Source organism: Zeugodacus cucurbitae, chromosome 4, assembly GCF_028554725.1.
Source record: "Zeugodacus cucurbitae isolate PBARC_wt_2022May chromosome 4, idZeuCucr1.2, whole genome shotgun sequence".
In the NCBI taxonomy this organism is placed as follows: domain Eukaryota; kingdom Metazoa; phylum Arthropoda; class Insecta; order Diptera; family Tephritidae; genus Zeugodacus; species Zeugodacus cucurbitae.
The window spans coordinates 35,498,031-35,521,481 of record NC_071669.1 but is presented as its reverse complement, the minus strand read 5'-3'; the positions used below and the strand labels follow the sequence as shown (position 1 = coordinate 35,521,481).

The window sequence follows — 23,451 nt, the reverse complement described above, 5'->3', positions numbered from 1 at the left end:
GAACGTAAGCGCTCTTATTGCAAAACCCTCTATATGTAATTTTAACAAATTGTAATGTTAGTCATATATTAACAAGGAATTTTAATGCATAACATTTATGAAGATTGCTTGCACCCCTGAGTACCAAGTTTCTCTAGTCCACAATATAAATATTTACACCGCTGCAGAGCTCTTGTATAGTCGAATGGCTTTTGTATGAGCCATCAGATTGCTTTTATCACAGGAGTTTACGTGGTTATGTTATTCCGATTTTTAAATTTTTCTATGAAAAAAGTTGAAATAAACACATATAAACAGAGTAATGCTGAAAATACAAAAACGGATTCAAGCGAATGCTAATTGTTGTGGGGAATGACTTGTAAACTAGGCTGGGGAGCACAACTAGTAAGCTGAAAGAGCATAAAGGCAGATTGGTGGCGTTGGCAATATTGACTGCTCGTAAACGTGTAATGACTGTAATAATTCACAGTTACTTAACGGTATTTTGTTTAGCTAAAGTGGCTGCTCGATGGCAAAAACAAGGAAAAAACTGCTGCAAAACATAAAGTCGCAAAGTTAAGTTCTTTTTCAACGAGCATTTGTTTATACATATGTACATTATATAAATAACGTATGTACATAAATCCATTGCAATGCATTGCTTGGAATTGATTTTCAAGTCCAAAGAAAAGGAACAGAGGAGTTGGTGAAATCCAAAGATTTAATTTAAAACGGACATATAAAACACGACGGACAATAGAGCACTGAGTGTACATAACCTGATTTTTATTCATTTACATTTACTTCCTAATTTTTGTTGCCGAATCACATAATATTAAGTAAAATATTCTCAATTTTTGGGATACATATACAAATGTATTATTCTGAATAGCAAATTTACAGAAAATAGCAAATCAGAAAATAATTATTTTAAGCACACGAACCAAACTAAGTTTAGCTATTCAAAATAATTTAATGAAGTAATTATCATTATCTCTATCTGAATTAGTCCTAAGTACTAAAATTAAAATTATTATTAAAACCTATCAATTCTATGTAACTGTAATAAAACATCTTCATTTCAAGATGGTAGTAAATAAGAAACCAATAATATATTATAATTGCGATTAATCTAACCCAGAGACCGTCGGAATATGTGGTGAGGAACTGACTATATTCATAAGTATAAACTCGTACAACAATACAGACAAACAAAACTGCCATAATTTTTACATAGTAGCATCGTAAATTTCTATGTATGCCCAGTGCTGTTTGCTAGGGCGATTGGTTATTGCTACCATTATCGTCACCAACAATACATACTTTTAGCTGAAGCAGCAGCGCTCAAGTCAACTCGTCTCGGCTCTATTCTCGTTTGTTAATTACTGCCTCGTCGCTTAATTACTAAATCGATAATCACACTCAATTGTTATTAGCAATCGGTTCGTCTGGTGAGGAGTAAGGGGCGATTTGTTGCAATAACGACGTACTTAAGGACAATACAGGGTGGCACAGTAGTCTCCATTAAATCAAAATTTTATTACAAGACATAACAACAAGGTGAAGCAATTAAACTTCTAGCACACGAAAAAAATTATAATTTTCTTAGCAAACATTTTAATTTTAAATTTCAACGCGAAGCAGCACCTGATGCGGGAGCGACATCGGCTAACCGATCGCAATTAAGTAAGCACACTCAATGACGCTGGAGTGGTGTTTACCAGTTACGTACAATTATGTGAATACATATTTGCACTTGTGCGTGATATTGTTCAGCCCGGCTTCCTAATAAATATGGACGTTATTGTTGCCTTTCGGTGTTGGTACGGTTGATGTTTTCCAACTCTGCAACTGGGCAGCCTGCCGCGGCGATGATTGGTAGAAGAGGCAGCAGAAACAAGAATGAAGCGGACCATTATAGACTCACACTTAACTGTAATTGTGGAGTTGTGGTATGGCCAGCTGCTACCGACGCCGCTTCATAACTGTGCAGCAGTGATTACAAAGCTAATTATGTCACAAACATAAACCGAAATTGATCGGTAATTATGTGGCAATGCCTCGCCTACTCGTTGAACTCGCTTATTTCACTCCCCTCACTTCTATACTGGTGACTACGGATAACTTTCGTTTTAACTATTCGTTACCATTACCACTTAAAGTAATCGAAAAACATATGCGTGTGCATAGCTTGATTGAATTAAATGTTGTCAGGAATATTGGGTGTTTTAAAGTTGACTATCAATGGAAACAGAGTGGTTTGAAACTGCCACACACTTTGAAATAGTCATACACTTTCATTATACTCTCGCAAATGTTGCTAAGAGAGTATTATAGTTTTGTTCACATAACGGTTGCTTGTGTCACCCAGAAATAAAAGAGTTAGATATGAGGTTGTATGTATATAAATGAAGGACGACGAATGGAGTTGAAATACGGATTTCTGTCCGTCCGTCTGTCTGTGCATGCGATAACTTGAGGTTATGTTGAAAACTATTAAAAATGCTTTAATTTAGTAAGGAAAACCACCTGAAAAGTAGGCGTAGCTCCGCTCCCAAAAAAAAACAGATCTCAGACACTATTCGATTTACAATCACGCTTACTTCCCATATACAGTGGAACTTCCATAACTTTTATAACTCGAAGATTTCCATAACTCGAACTTTTGAATTAGCAATAGGGTTTAGAAATCAAATTCCATACAAATATAATACAAAATTTAAAATTTTACTATCGAAACAGAATTTTAAAAGAGTCTCTAGAGGGTTATAGATATCGTATGGACGCGAACAAAATATTATATTACAATTATGGATTGTATAAATGGCATGCCAAAGACATGGGATACAGACGTCAAGAGCCAAAAAATAGCAAACTTCAACAAACAAAATTCAGAATACATGTTTTAATGTACATATGTACATAAAACTTTATGCGAAGTAAATAAATAAAACTGTGTTTTTTATTGATTTATTTTATTTGCAATATATATCTTCTATATTAATATAAAAGAAAGTCGTGTTAGTTCAACTATTTATAACTAGAGAATGGCTGAACCGATTTGGCATAAATTTGGTTTGGAGGTAGCTTAAGGCCGGGGGTATGAAATAGGATACTTTTTAATCCATTTTCGTGACGAGAACGTGAATAAAATTGGAATAAAAAACGCAATTGACATTCCATATAAATCACAAATTTATTGTTTAAAACATCTGAGTAGGCTTTATTTTCATAAAAAAGAAGACAAAACTGAGAAACGAAAAAGTTATCAGTCATAACATCAATTTGATGAAAAAAATCACATACATTTTTTCAATTTTTTTCATTCCTTCGCAATTTCACGCTTTTGAATCGTATTGACAAATTTTTGAGGTCATTACGTTCCAATTTATAATTGAATTTTAACTTAACCGGTTTATGTTTTTGCGCTTTTCTTTTGCTATATTTATTGTGAAAAAATTCCATGCCGCGACCAAAACGGACAAACCTAACAAGAACAAGCCGTAATGCAACTAGGATTAGATGCATTGGTACTGAAAGGACTCAGCAAGAAAATGAAATTGCACGAGAAGAACGCCGTGCTCGACTTCGGGCTTCTCAGTTACAAGAGCAAAGAGAGACAGCCAGTGAAACGGATAGGTTAGCTATGCGAAATCGTAAGAAATCAACAAATAAATTATTTTCGAAGCTCAAGAAGAAATTTTTCAAATAGTGATTTTAATTGAGAAGCGTTTCGATACGATTGCAGTATTGATTACAGTTTGCATAGGAGCGTTCACATTGGGATGATGGAGGTTGCTTACGAGTATTGTGATGAATTGAAGTTTTCCGGTGAAAATCCAGAATTATGCTGCCTCAATGGGAATGTGAAATTGTCCTCATTAGCATCGCCACCTGAACCATTGCATTCACTGCTTCGTGGCGAAACGCCAGAATCCTCAAAAATACAACGGTTGTTTTCAAATGACATCATTTGGGGACACGATCGAAGAGCGAGGTTTTAATCCGACTCCCAAGTATATATGTTTATTTTGTACTAACACACCCATTTTGCATTGTATTTTCCGTGTTACATACCGTAAAGACTTAATTTCTGTATTACTGTTAAAACAATTCCAATAGGATATCTATAATATAAAAATGTATCGCTAAATGTGTTGTTAAGCGCATAACCCGATAACAGCTGAACCGAATTCTTTTTTTTATAATATTCCTTGAAGTAGGAGAATGGTTCTTACTGAGAGAAAAATTACAAAAATTTCCTGAAAAAGTCTATCCACACATGTCTAATCTCTCATACAAACAATTTGTATTCTACCGATATAAAAATTAATTGCTATTCGTTAGTCTCGCAAAAAGTCGAGAACAGGCACACCGATCTGGTTAATTGTAGTCTTGAAATATTCGGGTAAGGCCAGGAAAGGTGTAGAAAGTAAGTAAATATGGAAAAATTGCAAGGAAGATAATAATAAGAGAATTATTCCAATTGACAACAAAAATATAAAAAAAGAAAACAAAAAATAATAATATTTTGAAGGTTGCCATTGTTGCTTTGTTAAAATATTTTTGTCATTGTTCAATTGTATATGGTTGTGTCGATAGCTCAAAACAATTTGTAACAAGTAAGGAAAGGCTAAGTTCGGCTGCAACCGAACATTTTATACCTTCGCAATTTATTGATGTAATTTTATAAAGATAACACAATTCGACCCATATATACGGCATGAAGTCCACTAGAATAACGAAAATCATGATATATAGTATATGAGGGCTGAGGTAATTCCTGAACTGATTTCACTCATTTTCACCACCAAAGTATAAAGGGAATAGGGGCAACTTGACACCTGTTAGTAGGCGGTAGATAAACGGTACATTCGGACTTGAAATTATTCCTAAATTGCAAAGCTGACGAACTAATCGCATGCCTAAAATCATCTAATTTATGACAACACATAAAGAATTGCCAATTAACACTAAGATACGAGTGTTTTTGCAACAATATCAAACTGGATTGGTAAATGGCAGTGTGATTAATAATATTTCCAACAGATTTCTGTCACTTCATGGAACCATAAATGGCTGATTGAATGACCAATATTGGTGGTAAAAAACAAAGATGTCGATGTTTTCAATGCGACAATTTAGGATTTCATTCCAGAAGAGTTGACACAGCTACAAACCAGGATGACGTAAACAATTATCTCACAGACTATTTAAAATTGCCTGAACTATCAATACTTACTTTGCAATTAAAAGTAGTATGAGTTGTCATCATGCTGCCTAACATAAATCAACCTCGATTTTGCGATAGAACAAGATTAAGGCAAGCAATATCGTCAGCAAAGAAAATTAAAAAAAAAATTAACAAATTATTATGATTTACGCATTTATAGATCTACAATAATGTATATCAATCAATATACCGGTTATATTGTTTTCATCTTTATGAGTAAGATTTTTTTACTATTGTGGTCGGGTCTGCTTTTAAAACATATAATAAGCAAATTCTTTAACAAAATCTTAAATTGAATGGCTTTATTTGTGCTGAACCAAGGGGCGTTTGTAATTAATCTTAAAGTTTTTGATTGGTATCTTTGTAGAATCTCAATAATTGAGTTACTAGCAGTGCCCCAAAGTTGCACACCGTAGGTCCATATAGGTTTCAGTATGGTTTTATGTATAAGTCATTTATTTTCTAGATGTAATGGCGAGTTTCGTTCGAGTAGCCAATAAAGCTGATTAATTTTTATTTTTATTGTTTATGTTTGGCTTGTATGTGCTGTTTCCATGTTAATCGTTTGTCCGAATGAATGCTAAGGTATTTAACGTTATCACTATTAGGAATTACATTGCCATTTAAAAGCAAAGGAGGGCTGTCGCTTCGCTTTAGTGTAAAAAAAAACTTGTACAGATTTGTGATTTTTGTCATTAGATACGTTTCTTACTTTGTGACTTAATAGTATAATATTATTATTCATTTCATTTAAAGAAGTGGGAAAGTGAATTCCTCTTATCACTACAATAAATGGACGATCCTGTTTACGTTGGTAGGTGTGAAAATACACCTTGATCGCGTCTAAATGTTTCACTGTTTTTCTATATGAGTCTATATTATTTATCATAATTCTAATTTGTCCATCATTTAGCGATTTATATCTAAAATATTTTTTTTTTTTTGCAATTGCAGTAAAAATAGAATGTATCATTTCGCCAGGTATGATTAATGCAGTGGTATTGGAGCATTCATCACTTCTGTTTCGTACGCTGACACGTTTTTGTCTTCACCAGCCTCTAGCAGGACATCGTCGTCATCAGTTAGGATGTCAAACCGATTATGATTTGTTTTTTCTTTTGGAGTTTAGGAGATTCAGTTGTTGTACGCTTTTCATTATTGAGCAATACATATTGCCATTTATGATTTGAATGTTCATTTTCTCTTGATGAATTAATTCTACAATGCTGTTCAGTTAAATTTGTAGTTAATACTATGTTTTTTTTTTATGTTTATGATAACAAGTTGCAATCAGTCTCCCTACGCGGGATAATACACTTTTTAACCCTTTCATGCCCAATGTTGCCTATAGTCAACATTGTACTTACCGGCTTCTAATTCGCGTTATTTAAATATTTTTAACCAGCGATTTTTTCAATCATGTAGACTTATGTGTTGTGCAAGCTTACAGTTACTTTTTCTGATATGAGCTGTGCACGTTACATCCAGTAGTCGTTCTCCGTCTACACATCTGATTCGTTCACTTAGCAATCTATAAATTAAGCATTAATTTAATAATTAATAAATAACTTGCGAGAGTATACAATGTTCGGTTGCACCCGAACTTAGCCCTTCCTTACTTGTTATACTCTCGCAACAAAAGTTGCTAAAGAGAGTATTATAGTTTTGTCCACATAACGGTTGTTTGTAAGTCCTAAAACTAAACGAGTTAGATATAGGGTTATATATACCAAGGTGATCAGGGTGACGAGTAAAGTTCAAATCCGGATGTCTGTCTGTCCGTCTGTCCGTCCGTGCAAGCTGTAACTTGAGTAAAAATTGAGATATCTTAATGAAACTTGGAACACGTGTTGCTTGGCACCATAAGAAGATTAAGTTCAAAGATGGGCGGAATCGGACCACTGCCACGCCCACAAAATGGCGATAACCAAAAACACATAAAGAGCTATAACTAAGTCATAAATAAAGTTATGAAAATAAAATTTGGAACTAGCATCGCATTAGGGAGGGGCACATTTGAATGTAATTTTTTTGGAAAAGTGGGCGTGACCCCGCCCCCAAATATGTTTTTATACTCTCGCAACAAATGTTGCTAAAGAGAGTATTATAGTTTTGTTCACATAACGGTTGTTTGTAACACCCAAAACTAAACGAGTTAGATATAGGGTTATATATACCAAAGTGATCAGGGTGAAGAGTGGAGTTCAAATCCGAATGTCTGTCTGTCCGTCCGTCCGTCCGTCCGTCCGTCCGTCCGTCCGTTCGTCCGTCCGTTCGTCCGTCCGTCTGTGCAAGCTGTAACTTGAGTAATAATTAAGATATCTTGTTGAAACTTGGCACACTTATTTCTTGCCACCATAGGAAGGTTGCTTTCGAAAATGAGTAAAATCGGACCACTGCCACGCCCACAAAATGGCGAAAACCGAAAACACATATAGTGCTATAACTAAGCCATAAATAAAGCTATGGAAATAAAATTTGGTATGAAGGATCGTACTATGAAGGGGCATATTTGGATGTAATTTTTTTGGGGAAGTGGGTGTATCCCCACCCCCTACTAAGTTTTTTGTACATATATCGCAAACCAATAGAGCTATATAAACCAAACTTTCTGCAGTCGTTTTTTTTTAGCCACTTCCTAATACAGTTCAAAAGTGAAAGAAATCGGATCATAACCACGCCCACCTCCCATACAAAAGTTATGTTGAAAATGACTAAAAGTGGGTTAACTCACTAACGAAAAACGTCAGAAACACTAAATTTCACATAAGAAATGGTAGATGAAAGCTACACTCAGATTTTTTTACAAAATGGAAAATGGGCGTGGCGTCGCCCACTTATGGGTCAAAATCATATCTCAGGAACTACTCGACCGATTTCAATGAAACTTGATTTGTAATAGTTTCCTTACATCCCAATGATATGTTGTGAAAATAGGCCAAATCGCTTCACAACCACGCCTACTTCCTATATACCAGAACTTTGAAGACAATCTGAATCGTTTACTTTACAATATATAAAGTAAGTACTAGTGAAGATATCGGTGCAGAACTTTGCACAAATACTATGTTAATAGTGTGGCAGCCACATACAGTATACAGTCCAAAAATGAAAGAAATCGGATAATAACCACGCCCACCTCCCATACAAAGATTAGGTTGAAAATGACTAAAAGTGGGTTAACTCACTAACGAAAAACGTCAGAAACACTAAATTTCACAAAAGAAATGGCAGATGGAAGCTGCACTCAAAATTGAAAATGGGCGTGGCGTCGCCCACTTATGGGTCAAAAACCATATCTCAGGAACTACTCGACCGATTTCAATGAAACTTGGTTTGTAATAGTTTCCTTACATCCCAATGATATATTGTGAAAATAGGCCAAATCGCTTCACAACCACGTCTACTTCCTATATACCAGAACTTTGAAGACAATCTGAATAGTTAACTTTAAAATATATAAAATAAGTACTATTGAAGATATCGGTGCAGAACTTTGCACAAATACTATGTTAATAGTGTGGCAGCCCCATACAGTATACAGTCCAAAAATGAAAGAAATCGGATAATAACCACGCCCACCTCCCATACAAAGATTAGGTTGAAAATGACTAAAAGTGCGTTAACTCACTAACGAGAAACGTCAGAAACACAAAATTTCACAGAAATGATAGCAAAAGGAAGCTGCACTGATATTTTTTTACAAAATGGAAAATGGGCGTGGCATCGTCCACTTATGGGTCAAAAACCATATCTCAGTAACTACTAGACAGATTTCAATGTAATTCGGTATATAATATTTTCTTGACACCCTGATAACACAGATAAAAAACGCGCGAACTCGGTTCACAACCACGACTACTTTCCTTATAACTCAATTTTGAATTCCATCTTATTCCTTCACTTTATAATATATACATTAGGAACCAATGATGATAGCGAAATAAAACTTTACACAAATATAGTATATGATCTGTGGCATCACTTGTGAAAAAATTGTCGAAAACGGACTATAACTTTTCAAGGTCCCAGATATCGAACGTGTTGAACTCCTAAAGTTAATTTTTCACCGAAAATATGGGTAAATCTCTCAGATAATTTAATGTAATTCAGAGGAAATTGTTTTCTTCCAATAGTGTGTCTCTGTTCCAAAAATTATTAAAATCGGGTCACAACATCTCCTAGCTCCTATATACATAATTTTAGGTTTTTCAAAAATTCGTTGAACTTTATTACGCATATATGTATTGGTTAATATGTGATATATCTTAGCAAAATTAAGTGAGCGTATAGTATTGGATATAGTGTACCTTGCTGGTGAAATTTAATGAAATCGGTTCAGGAATTACCTCAGCTCTCGTTACTATATATCATGATTTTCGTTATTCTAGTGGACTTCATGCCGTATATATGGGTCGAATTGTGTTATCTTTTTAAAATTTCTTCAATAAATTGCGAGAGTATACAATGTTCGGTTGCACCCGAACTTAGCTCTTCCTTACTTGTTTTATTTTATTTTTCTACTTCGATCCATTCTAAATCTACATAGGTATCTTATATATTCATTGTAAACTAACAGAGAATTAAGTGAGAGTTGGTAAACGAAAAAATCATCTGCTTCTACGAGGATGGTTTTCGGCGATGGTGTTGTTTGAATTGGAAAGTTACTGCATGCAAAAACTTTCTCTCTCTTGGCTTTAAAATGTAATCAAATGAAACTCTCTGGCATATTACATACCTAAGCATCAGCTTTTAACACTTCTCTATTGGGAGATTAGCGCTTAAGAGCACGTTAACCAACCAAGCAAGCTAAAACAATGCGAACAACATACTTTCACACACACACAGCCATGCATATGCACATAGTGTTTACGTGTACAGACTTACCACAAGTATCAGTGGCAGCATCAAGTTGCCACAGTTTGCGCTTGACTGGAGTTTTTACTATGGACTTTTATGGTATACACTGCTTTATTTATTATTGTTGTTATGGCCGACTGTGTTAAGTGGTATCATAGCCATTTATGAGACTTTAAAAAATCGCTCATTAAACTTAAATGGTGGCGCAAAGCAACAACAAAAATTACCTAACAACCGGCGCTAGCAGAAGCATCCAGCCACTACCAGAGCCATGGTACACTTCCGCTGGCGCAAGGCATCGCTGGCAACCAGGCGCAGCATGGAAATCATTTCACTGGCGAATGAATGATAAAATAGAGAATTTCGCGCTAAACGCTTTCGATGTTGTTTTTGCATATTTGTTAGGAAATATTGTTGCGAGTTGCTGAAGCACTGAACTTAATGCGTTGTTGTTGTTTACAATGGTAGTAAAATACACACACTACCTTACATTGCCATACCGGGTGTAAGTGCCCGTCAACGCACTTGGCAAACACGTGTGCCCAATTGTCTATACCATGTTACACGAACCTTCCAGTGATAGCTTGAACATGTGTGCTCGAAGCGTGTGTTCAAAAGTGCGAATGCCACACTGTTAACATAATGTGTGTGCCGGGAATTACGAGGACCCGAAAGTTTAAAGTATGCCTTTAACAAAATTTGAAAATACATACTGACTGAAAAAAAAATAAAAAAGGTAAAATTCATCAACCATTAATCAAAGCATTTTCAATTTTTTTTTGGAAATGTAATAATAATATAATAATATAAATAGTTTGGCCGATACTATTTAATATTTTAATCTATAGTTAAAATACCTGTCCCACTTCTCTGTGACCTAAGGCTACTACTATTAAAGGAGCCTTATCGATCTCAAATTTCCATACGTTTCATAGGATTATTGTTCCTTCCATAAAGTTGTACATCAGGTTCTTAGCATTATTCTTACTTTATTCCAAAAACTTTGGCTGGTTCAAAAAGTGGCTTAAAAATAGGGATTTGTCTACTCTTTTTTGTGTTTATAGCACAAATTAATTAACATTTTATCAAGCTACTACGATTTCAGGTAGATGGTAACCCTCCTTTAATTTTTAAGTGATGCCGAAAACTGTTTTCCAAAACATTTTTAGTCGAAATTATTCTGAATTTTATACATATTCATTAATTCTTAGTACAAACTCTAACATCAAGCAGCACCTTGTCACGCGGGAACTTCCCAAAGAAGGAAACAAAAATTGTAACCCTCGTAATTAAAGTTTGGGTACTCTCGACATTATCTCATATGGTAATTCTAATTCTTAAATGTTGATTCCAAACGCCACCTCGAGTACACTTATGTTCTATCCACATGACCTCCATTATTTGCGCATTTGTAATTTTTACAGTTTCCATCATTACTCGCGGTTGGCTGATTTGACATTTCACGCGTTCGCTGCGAGGGCAATTGCTGCAAATAATTTGTGAGGCAAACATATGCTGAGTACACACAGCCGTTTCGGGAACCAAACACATCCCTATATATATATTTTTTTTTGGTGTACAAACAGTACATATGTATACCATAAAGACCTCGTGATTATTAAAGAGGTTGCCACTTTAACTATTACAATAAAGTAAGGCAGTCTACGGGCGAACGTAACTGTACATCACTAGTTAATTATGGATATGCTATTATGTTTAGAAATATAAAGCAGTTTATAAGCATATATGTATGTATGTACACGTATATTTAATAGAGGGAGTTTTCGAATTTTGCTTTTCTCGAATGCTTTAAATATACCATAGTCCACTTTTAAGCACTTCTAAATATGGTACCGAACAGCTAATTTTTAACTCCGCAATCTAATTGCAACTCTGCCCGTTATAACAACCAAATATCTCTACAAAAATTAATAAGGCGACAATTTGCGATTTAAAGCGTTCACTATTTGCAGTCAATGTATAGCTATTAATATGATCCAAGCGAAAAGATCTAATGTGGGTCTTACAAAAATCAAAACTTCGAATACCGTTTAGAAGAATGCAAATTTTCATCCATCTGGCTAACTTCATCTGGTAAACATAAAATGTTTTGAAAAAATGTATTGGATGTGTCCATAAGTTTCCCGCACCAGCAAGACTCATATAAAGAATATTCATATGTATGTCCATATATGTTGATCTCGATCAGTTTTTCAATTACCTGTCCAATCTCATTCTGATTCTCCGTCGCAACTAATTTATTTTATTCTATTAGACATTATAATTACAAGTATGTGTTGGTCGACTGTTGCGGCATTCCACATACGGGGATATATGTATACACTGGCGCTTATATAAAGCAGACGAATGTCGAAATTCGGTTGACAGAATCACCTCCATCGCAGCCAGAAAGCAGCCAAAAAGCGGGCACAAGCAACGTCGCTTTTCTGCTATGAGTACCAACAGAACATTCGGCAGTCGGGTTCCATCGCGCTCCGACCACACCTCAAGAGAATTTCGATCCGCCATGCTCCTGTGGCATGTTTAGCCTATCTGCTGGTTGTTGCTTGGTTAAGATTCGGTTGCTGGTTTTTGTTGGTTGCGCGCTTCGCAGATTTCCCGCGGTCGCTGATTTTGTGCGCGCAACCACAAAACAGGCAACAACAACGACAATGCGCTGCAGGAATCCAATTTGAATGCGAATATGCCACCACTATAACAAATACATACATCAACACACCACACAAATCCTGCAACATGCTTCACACATACACATTCATATCGGCGCTTCAAACGGTACATTTCATATATTTATGCATTTATCTCTCAATGCATGTATGTATACAATGTGTATGTACATATATTGCTATAAGTCGAAGGTACAAATAATGCACATTAGATTAATGAGAATTGATATTTTTTGTATGGGCAAAGGTCTGGCTTGTTTTGAGCTACCAAAAATCAAATCATCGAAATTACGATGAAGATGTAATAATATTAAAAGTGGAATTTGTGAAAAGAGCTATGCTCGGTAAAAATTTTGTCTTTGTTTTGGATGTCTAAACATAACAGGAACAACAGTGTAGAATAATAAACAAATTGTAGACTAAAGTAAACTCCCATTTACAGCTGATTGGCAATAATATTATCATTTTGGTAAAATAAAATTGGATAGAAAGCAAATATTGCGGTTGTTAGCCGCACAATTAGTACAAAATCATTAATTACTAAAAAAATGTAAATAAATCCGTTATAATTAGAACTTCCATTTTAGAAAAAATTAGCTATTTCATTGCAAGCATATGTTTTTGTTTACATTTCATTGAAAAACAGCTGTCAGTATTGCATATTTCATTTACAATAGGTTAAAAGCGGCCATGTTTAACAATGCTGCCAACGAAAATGACACGAACTCCCACTAACTCTCTAACCTCTGTACTCTAACTCTAAATTAACCCCGATTAAAGCAGTTAATCCGAATTAACGCCGCCGTCTGTCAGGGGTATTACTTACTTATACTGTAACATTTCTCTCTCTATCCGTCTACCGAACTCGGCTAGCATCTTCCAAACAGAAGTACTGGGCATAGAGAAGGTTAGCTCTATTGGCTAACTACAAGAGGATACATAAAGCAACAATATACGCAGATAGCCAGGCGACAATAATGACCTTGTCGTCGCTCATGGCAAATTCCAAAATAATCCATAACTGCAAGAAATCACTGAGCTCACTGGAAGACAAAATTCACCTAGACTTGATCTGGGTCCCCGGCCACAGGATCATTTTCGGTAACAAAAAATTAGATGAGTTGGCAAAGGCAGGAGATTTTCTAGATGAATGCGAGGCTGACTTCAGTGAGAGAGCTCAATATACAATTTCAACAATTAGCCAATACCAGATGAAAATGGACAACGAAATGCAAAATAACTCAACCAAGATATAGCCAAACTATGGCAACAAAAGGACTAGGGACTTATTAAATAGGTCCGTGAAAAGTATCTACAGACTTACCGCTACTATAACAGGGCATTAGCCATTTGGAGAACACGCGATGAAAATAGGTATGTCGCACAATAGCATTTACCACGGCTGTAAACTAGAAGGTAAAAAGAAACAATTTTCCACAGTAATAAAAATGTCTATTATTAGTGCATCAAAATGGCACTGCTACTGCTAATTGAGTCCGTAAAAAACCAGGGCTGCCCTCCTACCTAGCTACCTAGCTATACTGTAACTTTCTTTTTAATCCAAATATCTTAAGCTACATATATGTATTTTAGAAATCACTATATCATCTAAATGATAACTAAAATATGCCGATATCATTAATTTTTGTTACCGAACCAATTATGCTTGAGAAATTTTATTAATATATAAAATTTGTGTAAATAAGTAACGAAGAGTTACGAAAATCATTAAATTGGGCATATCATAAGATATCGGATGACCTTGTGTTCACTTCATTCCTTAGGGATCTATCATGTTGATCGATATACTACACATATGGTATACTTTAAACCCGAAAAACCACAAATTGCGCACATATCGCAACTATTTTTCAAAAAAGTAGTCATATGTTGGGACTAACTTTACGTTCTAGGGGAACGTGGCTCGAGCTGGAGATCATTGCGATCCAATTGCTGGACAATAGTTTACAACCTAGAATATTGAAAATACACCTCTTCCTAGACCTTCCCCTTCGATTCAATTAATGTAAATTTTTCATTTTATGTCATGCTACCATTATTCAACATCATTGTGTTCTAATGAAATTTAGTAATTGTTTATTTATAATTAAACAGATTCTAAATACATTAAATCAAATCAAATTTTAAATTGTTATAAATTGTATTAAATTGTTATTGGTTATAGCGTTTTCAAGGACCGTAATCATTATAAGTTTTATTTTAAAAATCACATAATAAAGATTATGTATTGATTTTCATGATTTTCTTCACCGTTAATGATTAATTTTGAGTAATTTTATAAAAAATCATACATAAGCAATGCGCGACTATTATAGCATAAAAGGATAAATAATCAATATAACAATTTCGGTGCTGGTTCGACTTGCGTTCTCCACCACGGAAAAGGATGTAATAGTATATTCGAAGAGATAATACAATAAAACAAGTTGAACGGACGCACATTGGACGCACAACTTAACTATCTTGTGCTATTCAGGAATTGATTTCGATGGTGGCCCCGTGCTATTCAAGAAATCATGTTCCTAATCCAAAATGCATGTACTTTATCCTTATTTTATTTGTGAAAGCTCTTTACTATATGAGGATTGACCACCAAGACCTTCAACTGTTTTTTGTTAGTAGACTTTAAGTTAGTTTTTATGGTTGTTCCCCATAGGAGGGGCAAAACACTAAGACTATAAGGACAGTCCCTTGTGAAGTCAGAAAAACACAAGCGCTGTGAATATACTACAAATCTGCATACTTCAACAGCCGCCGATTTGCGAGGATGTTCAAAAAGTGAGATCCACGGAATTTTATTCCGGATCTTGCCTAGACGGAGCATTCGAAAAGGATGGGTTGAGCGCCCTAGACATCTTACGATTTTCCTTGGGTCAGAAGGATTTTTTGACTACTTGTTCGCATTTTACTGTAAAAACTGTGAAACTCATCAGCCTTACTTTATTACCTAGGATTCCAGGCACCCAAACTAGTTAAATTGTGGAGGTCTAACTGGTATCGACTGAAAGTGAGGGTATACATTTCTTTAGCAGTCTCGGGCGCGTAGTTAGCGAGCACTTAATCCAGAGTTAATCGTCACTTCACTGGAGGACGAAGGATGTTACGCTTCGAAGCAATATATCCGCTGTTACCATTATAGCAGCACTTGCGCCTTAAAACCGCTAAAGTAGCCTTGTCATTTGAAGCGGCCTCCACTACGCAATGATCCCACCGAGTATTAATTTAGCTATGGTTTCATATAGCCAAAGAACTACTTAATATACATAGACTTTAGTTCATATTAAAACAGTTGTTAATATTGATACTTGTCCCCTACAATTGATTTTGTGAACAAATTTTACTGTTTCACATGAAAAAAATTTTCGAAGATGTGAGATTTTCCCCATGTGAAATTCATATTACAGAAAACACAAATATGTGAGTTTTTTCATTGGGAATATCGTTCACATGAAATTTACAATAAGGCTGATTGTATATGATTTTTTTTTTTTTACTCAAAATAAAATTATTTTGGATTTTATTGAGTTTTTTTGGTACTATTATTTCATGTCCCTTTATAGCAACCAAAAATGAATAACAGCTGAGCTTCTCCATAAAAATTTTAATTGATCAACTAATTTGGCTGTCTAAAAATGCTAGTATCGTGATAAAACAAGATTCAATCTAATTTGGAAGTGTTAGCCCTAACGGTTCTTATTATAGCGAATTTGGCGACCAGTTATGTGAGCATGAATTGAAATATGAACATCTTCACATATGATTAAAGTTTTAAAGATTGATTTTTTTACATAAACTTATTCCTTTTGTCATATAATCGTAAATTAAAGATTTACTCATCCTAAAAACAACGCACAATGCTGGAATGCTGTGCACCCTAATTATGGAGTGTGGTTAAGGGTTTCCAATAATAGCCCATCAGCTCATCGGCACAGAAATCCGAATATATTTATTTTATTTTGATATCCCTTATTGACAGCGTAATTCTCAGTTATATATACATTCACCCATATAAACTTTTTAGAGAATTAGAATTCCATTGAGTGTTTAATATAATTCCCAAATATCCACCCTGCATTGTTTAGCTTTGTGTTGCCCTCTACTTTGTCGCACATCTATGAAATCAATATCGAATTCTTTATAGCCCAGTCGTTTCCCAACAAAGGCGGCCCTTCCTCTTTTAACCGATTAATGTCAATTGTCCACATGCAACTCGCTACTGTGCCTCATATGTGTGGATTCCTTTGCACTCGAGTTTTTACGTCCTTACTATTTGCCATATAAAATCCCAAACAATTCAGAAACATTATCGCTGACACCTCACTTTTCACTTTCATTTATTTTATATCTTCTTCAGCTTAAGTGATTGATTGTCATTTGTATAGTTTGCCATTTGCCAGCTCCTCCCTCCCCAGCCGGCGCTGTAGCCATTGAAACTTTAATTTAATCAATGCCGCAATGAAACCAACACTGTAGCTATGACAGCATTGCTATGGCATGAGGAGCGGAGGAGTGTGATGAAGTACGGGACTTACTTAGAGAATACTATGTGAAGTAATAATAATATTTCATTTCGTTTGACTCATTGCCTGCATTTCGGCTCACTGCCGGTGAGTGGGTGCGAGAAGATGCAACCTCTGGTGGGGCTGACATTCCTGGTGCCGAATTTCATTGTCGAGCAGCCCATAGCGGGAAAATGTCATCGAACAATGGTCACAGATAGTCATCACCGCTGGGAGAGTGGAGGTGATGTTTGAGTTGAATTGCGATGCGGCAGCGAACAAGCGTGGAACAGTTCAATTTAAAAAGTTTGCTGAAGCACTAAATCAGCAGAAAAACTTCAAATTTCCATTGTTCAAACTAATACGAGCGGCGAATGGGCTTACACGCTTTTCACTTTTCCACTTTACACCAGTCCAAAGTCATCCGAGGCGAAGGCGAGTAACGGGCGTTATGCAATGCCTTAAAGCTTCTTTGAAACGGATGAAGGACGGCCGTTATCTGCACCAACAGTCCAACTGTAGCTGTGAAGTTTGCCGGCGCATTTGACACTTTTCAAAAAACCAACAACAAACAGCAGATGCATCAGAATATCAGAATATGTAACAACATTAGTGGCATGGACTTGCCACTGCACTGCATTCCCTTCGACGTTGGCGCGTTTGTCAAATGTAGGAATGCTGAAAAATAACTTTGCATTCAAAAGTTCATCTTCAATTGAAATAAATTAATTTCCCCTTTTGTTTCATGACGGCAGTGATCCTTAGCTCACACCCTCTCACAGCTTTGGCCAGCGCCCACTTTAGCATGCCATACTCGTATCACTCTTGTGGCAGCCAATGAACGTGCAACACAATCACCAACACCTCTCTAGCACGCACGTGCAAGACAGTGGCGCAGGCAGCACAGCACACATACACACACACTTATTCGTACATCTCAAGGCAGAGGACATGTGCATGTGTAGATCGAGTCCGCCTGGCCAGGCGCTGGTGCACATTTGAAAGTTTTCACTTTTGTGAAATGTTCATAATTACACTAGAATTGCACTTTAAACTTTTCACTTTTCAACCGAGTGCCACTTGTCTCAGCTCCCTTTTCACCTCTGGCAGTGCCTGGTTAACCCAATTGTCTCAAATGCGTTCACGCAAATATATGTATGTTGTACGTTACAATCTTAATTCATATATATATCAGATCCATATGTTTTGACTGGCGTTTACACTTCAATCTGTGCAACACGGGATGTGTCGGCTGCAGCGATGCAAATTTGCGACACTGGGAGGACACTGCGTTTTCTGACGTTTGATTTTGTAATGGAGATTTTATTTTTTTCCTCTAATTGATACATATATAGAGTTATAAATGTATACATATACATATATCAAATTGATTAGCATGACGAGACGACTTGAATCTGAATCACTCTCTGTCTATACGCCGGTCTGTCCATAAAGGGTATTTGAGTAAAAAACAAGGAAGGAGAGACTAAATAAAGGTCTTCACAAAAACTGAAACAAAAGTTTCAAAATGATTTCAACACTCGTTTTTAGACGAAATTGTGAACGGTTTGCAATCATATTGACTTGTACTATTAGCCATATACCATTCTGCACCTGAGGTATTTTTATAAAAATCAACGAAGTCATGTCAATCAAAGGCTTACCAATCTATTTTTATTTTAATTTTGCTAACTATTTTACATATTGATTGACTCGTGTGGGTGCCGGGTCACAGCGGAATCGCTGGGAACTGCAGAGTGGATGAGCTCTCATGAATGGACACCCGTCGTCCTATTTCACCATTCTGGGAACGAGTCTGGGCTCCGTTATTGGGAATCCTGCTGACGCAAACTGCCATAGCGAGATGGAAACACCAAGTCATCTACAACTCTATAGGCGAACCATGCAAACTTTCCGGATTAGACATTCCGGATTAGCATCAAGCATATGCGATAGGCTCAAAGCGCTTTGGCGATACGTAAGAGTCTTCTTTGCGATCCATACCTAGGAGTCTTTTGGCATCGCAACGTACTGGCACTTTTAGCTGTACAAATGCGATCCATCGCGAAACCTACCGCGAAGGTCAGTCTGTTTAAACTAATCTAACCTAACCTACATATTGATCGGTATATACATTATGGGATAATGTACTATCCCGAATTATGGGATCAAGGGGGTTGTAATATCCCATATAAAAGAGCGCAAATTCGGTGTGGGATTCGTGGTGGGAGAGAGACTCCGTTGTCGAGTCCTGGCATTCACTATGGTGCCAGAATATTGTCGGAAGAAAGCATGGCCGACGATTGAATCCTAAGTGTACTCTACCAAGCCATAAAAAGGGAGACCCCACAATCTGCGAAAATTACCATAGAATAAGCCTTCTCAACATCGCTTATTGGATTCTATCGAGCGTATTGTGTGAAAGACTAAAGCCTTATCAGTATGGCTTTAGACCACTGGGCGGCACTGCTTGGCACAATTGTGCCAAACTCACATCACACGCACGTTTACGCACTATCGTTCAGTCATTGTCGAACCAGCAACGAATGAGTATCGCATATGGCTGTGGCACTTTGCATAAGCTGCGTGAAATGCCTTACTGTTATGAATGTCGTTTGATGTTATGTATTACATTTATGGTTTTAAGACAGTAAAGTTAAGGCTTTTTATCTAATATATTTGTTTTAATAATAAAATAAGTAAAATGAATGAACGAGTACAAAAATATATTTTTTATGAAAAAATGGAAAACATTCTCAAAATGGAAGGTTACAGTGTTCTGGGTATCCTTTCTTTCGTGCTCACCTACACAGTCACAATTCCTCTCGTGCCGACCACTGCTTTAAACGTGGAAAATCTACAACTTTCCAGATTTTCACCATGCGCCAAATCTTGGAAAAGACCAGTCAAAAGAGACACCATCTCTTTGTCGATTTTAAAGCTGCTTTCGACAGCACGAAAAGTAGTTGCCTCTATATCGCGATGTCTGAATTTGGTATCCCTGCAAAACTAATACGGCTATGTAAATTGAAGTTGAGCAACACAGCTCCGTCAGGATCTGGAAGGAACGCTCCGATCCGTTCGATACTAAACGAGATTTCAGACAGGGTGACTCACTATCGTGTGACCTCTTTAACCTGATGCTGGAGAAAATAATACGAGCCGCAGAGCTAAACAAAGAAGGTGCAATCTTCTATAAGAGTGAACAGCAGAGAGCTGCAACGGGTACATCATTTAGGTGCACACTCGAATGTACACTCTTATTTAGTTTGATCAAACCTTTCAGTATGAATACATGTATTGATCGGTAGGGGACGAGTTCAAGACGAACAAGCTGTGTCTCGAACACTCGAAGAATAAGCATACATGTTTGTTTTAGCAGAGTGCCAAGTTGACACTCGTTCATGAACGGGTTTAGAGATTGTATTGAATGTGATCGAGCTACACCCGAGTGTGCACAAAATTATGTGTATAATTGGCAGTATTGCTATTATTGAGAAGTGATTATCAAAAATTTGTGGTTATAAAACTGTAATCGAATTCATATGTTTTTTGACTAGTAGTATAATTTGTTTCCTGTTCTTTTATTTATTATTTTTATTCGTAAAATTTAAGAATTAAAAAAAATCTAAATCTATACTACTATTATAAAGAGGAAAGATTTGTATGTATGTTTGTAATGAATAAACTCAAAAACTACTGTGCCGATTTCAAAAATTCTTTCACCATTGGAAAGCTACATTCATCCCGAGTAACAAGGCTATATTTATTGCTAGAATCTCAACTTTCTGGAAATAGTTCCGATGAGGGTATCAAAAAGACTCTGTGATGGAGAATCTTAATCTGAAAATGAAAATCGTCTTGCATCGCAATCGCGTGCCAGAAAGTAGAGTAACAAACGCTCGCAGCTGCTTGCTGAACAAAATTTCAAAAACTTATAACTTATAATATATAGGTGCAATGAACTGTTTGTTTTTTATTAATGATTTCTTAATTAATAAAGATTTGCGGTCCCTTAAACATTTGCAACGGCGTGTTGTACGACGACATAGACATAGTTCAGCGAATAAAAAGACAGTGGCTACGCTGGCTAGGTCATGTTGTTGGAATGGACAAAAGTGCTCCAGCTCCGAAAATGTTCGATGCAATACCCGCTGGTAGAAGCCGAGGAAGAGGAAGACCTCCATTACGTTGGAAAGACCAGGTGGGAAGGACCTGGCTTCACTTGGTATTACCAATTAGCGTCAAACTGTCAAAAGGAAGAATGAATGGCGCGCTGTTATGAATTCGGCTATAACCCCATAAGTGGTACCTACGCCAGTCAATAAGAAGAAGAAGATCCAATATGATATAATTACATTTTCATTTCCTTAAATTAATTGATTCAATCAACCCAAGTCTGTAGGCTGAACACTCGGCATCGTCGGTCACCATTTGACAACAAGAGCTAAATTAAATGATTTCGAGAGTTACATAATTTTTCATCTCATTTTAATTTTTAAAATTTATTAAAGCTAACCGCGCAATTGTCCCACATCTAGAACGTAAACACTAAATATTATGAGCTGACGTTTATTTTCAATTTTAATGCAAATAAATATATTTTATTTACTACAAATTGCTGACATTTCGCGACTCCAACCGCACAACCAACAACTTATTTAATGAGTATTTAAAAACATTTGTATGCGTGTCTGGGACAGAGGAAGTCTTAGGTGTTTGCGTCTATTTGAGATTGTATGCAGATATGCATGAAACCTCGAGTCTTTGTAGCAAATACGAAAATATTCGCTGAAATGCGAAAGTAAGAAAAATGCGCGAAAGTGGGAAAATTCAATGTCGACGCGTTGGAAAAATTAAAATGCGGTTGCACGTCGTTCCACCACTTAACGCTGTTGCCAGAGGAAGAACCTCGAGATTATTAAAAATACGCCCATCTCCAATTCTTTCATGACACTGTTAAATAGCTGGCACCCACAGTGTCCCCATTTTTAAAACTCAAAATGCTGAGCTGCCTTCTCGCCCGTCATTGCATCCTCTTACCACATAATGCGCACTCATACTATACACGGTTGTACAAGTTTGTATGTGTAAGTATTGCGTGAGCATACTCGTAAGAATATGTCTTAACATATCAGGGTTTGGTACATACATATATTTGCGCTGACTTTTTTGTGGCGGGCTTATTTTTTGCTAACTTGGCTCATCTGCATTTTATGTCGCTAAGTATTATCATTTTTTTCGCATTTCATTTTATTTTTTATATTCAAGAATTACTTTACCCATTTAAAGCCAACCGCACTGCAAACTTAAGTGCCAACATTAAATTTGATTATTTCTACACAAATTCAGAATCCACTTCTTTCTGGGCGGCTCTGGTCTGGCGGCAGTACCACCCTTAATTGAGTTAGCTTATTAAATATTTATAAGTATCGATTTAAGTATCTTGAAAAAGGGGTTTCAGTTAATCTTTTTAGGTTAAAAATAAAATAATAATTATGTTCATTCAAGGATATATAAATAAAATAGTAAAATAAGCAGGCAACATTCAAATTTGAATTTTGCTTCAGGTTCTTATACAGAAATTAATAGAGACTTAATTCAAAAAGATTTTACAGCTAAATTTACCTTGTCAATAATTTAAGTAAATATTATATCATTCTCATATATGTAAAGTACGTATTTTAAATATATCAGGAGCTTTTTAAACGATCCAGCTGGGATTTTCGCTACTGCTTTCATCCTTTCAGCAACGCACTGGAATAGGGGACACCAAAGATAGGGCCATAAGATTAGTCTTGTTGCTGCCACTTTTCATTCTGCGCCCGTAGTTCCATATTTCGCAGCTGTTTGCAGTTGCCACTTCTGCCACAAAACCCATGGTTCTCATGGCATTTATATAGCGCTTAATAACTCCGGTATGGTGTATGGTTATTTTGTGTGAGACGAGCATACATACAGAAGCTATTTTTTTATCTTCGAGGGGAAGCAGTGGGCAGTGACTTACAGAAATTTGTAGTTATCATCATTTTTCACACAAGAGCTGCAAAGCTGTTTCTTATTAAGAGGCTTTTATCTATTTTATGCTACGGCGGTACGTTGCAGATAGTACAGTAGTTTTGTAACTCAAAGGTTGCTTGTAACACACAATTTAAGAAAAGTCCGCAATAGT

The 23,451-nt window shown here is 36.1% G+C and overlaps 1 protein-coding gene across 18 annotated transcripts in view; it reads right to left on the bottom strand.

Moving 5' to 3' along the window:
* Positions 1-23,451, bottom strand: part of Rbp6_3 (RNA-binding protein Musashi homolog Rbp6) — a 436,335-nt gene that overhangs the window by 211,942 nt on the left and 200,942 nt on the right. Inside the window, exon 1 of one of the 18 annotated variants that reach the window (XM_054228392.1) lies at positions 6,580-7,423. The exons of the other annotated variants lie outside the window; for them this stretch is intronic. The gene's annotated coding sequence lies outside the window, so the exon portion shown is untranslated. Of the gene's footprint in view, positions 1-6,579; positions 7,424-23,451 lie in introns of those variants that run through there. 18 annotated transcript variants of the gene reach the window in all.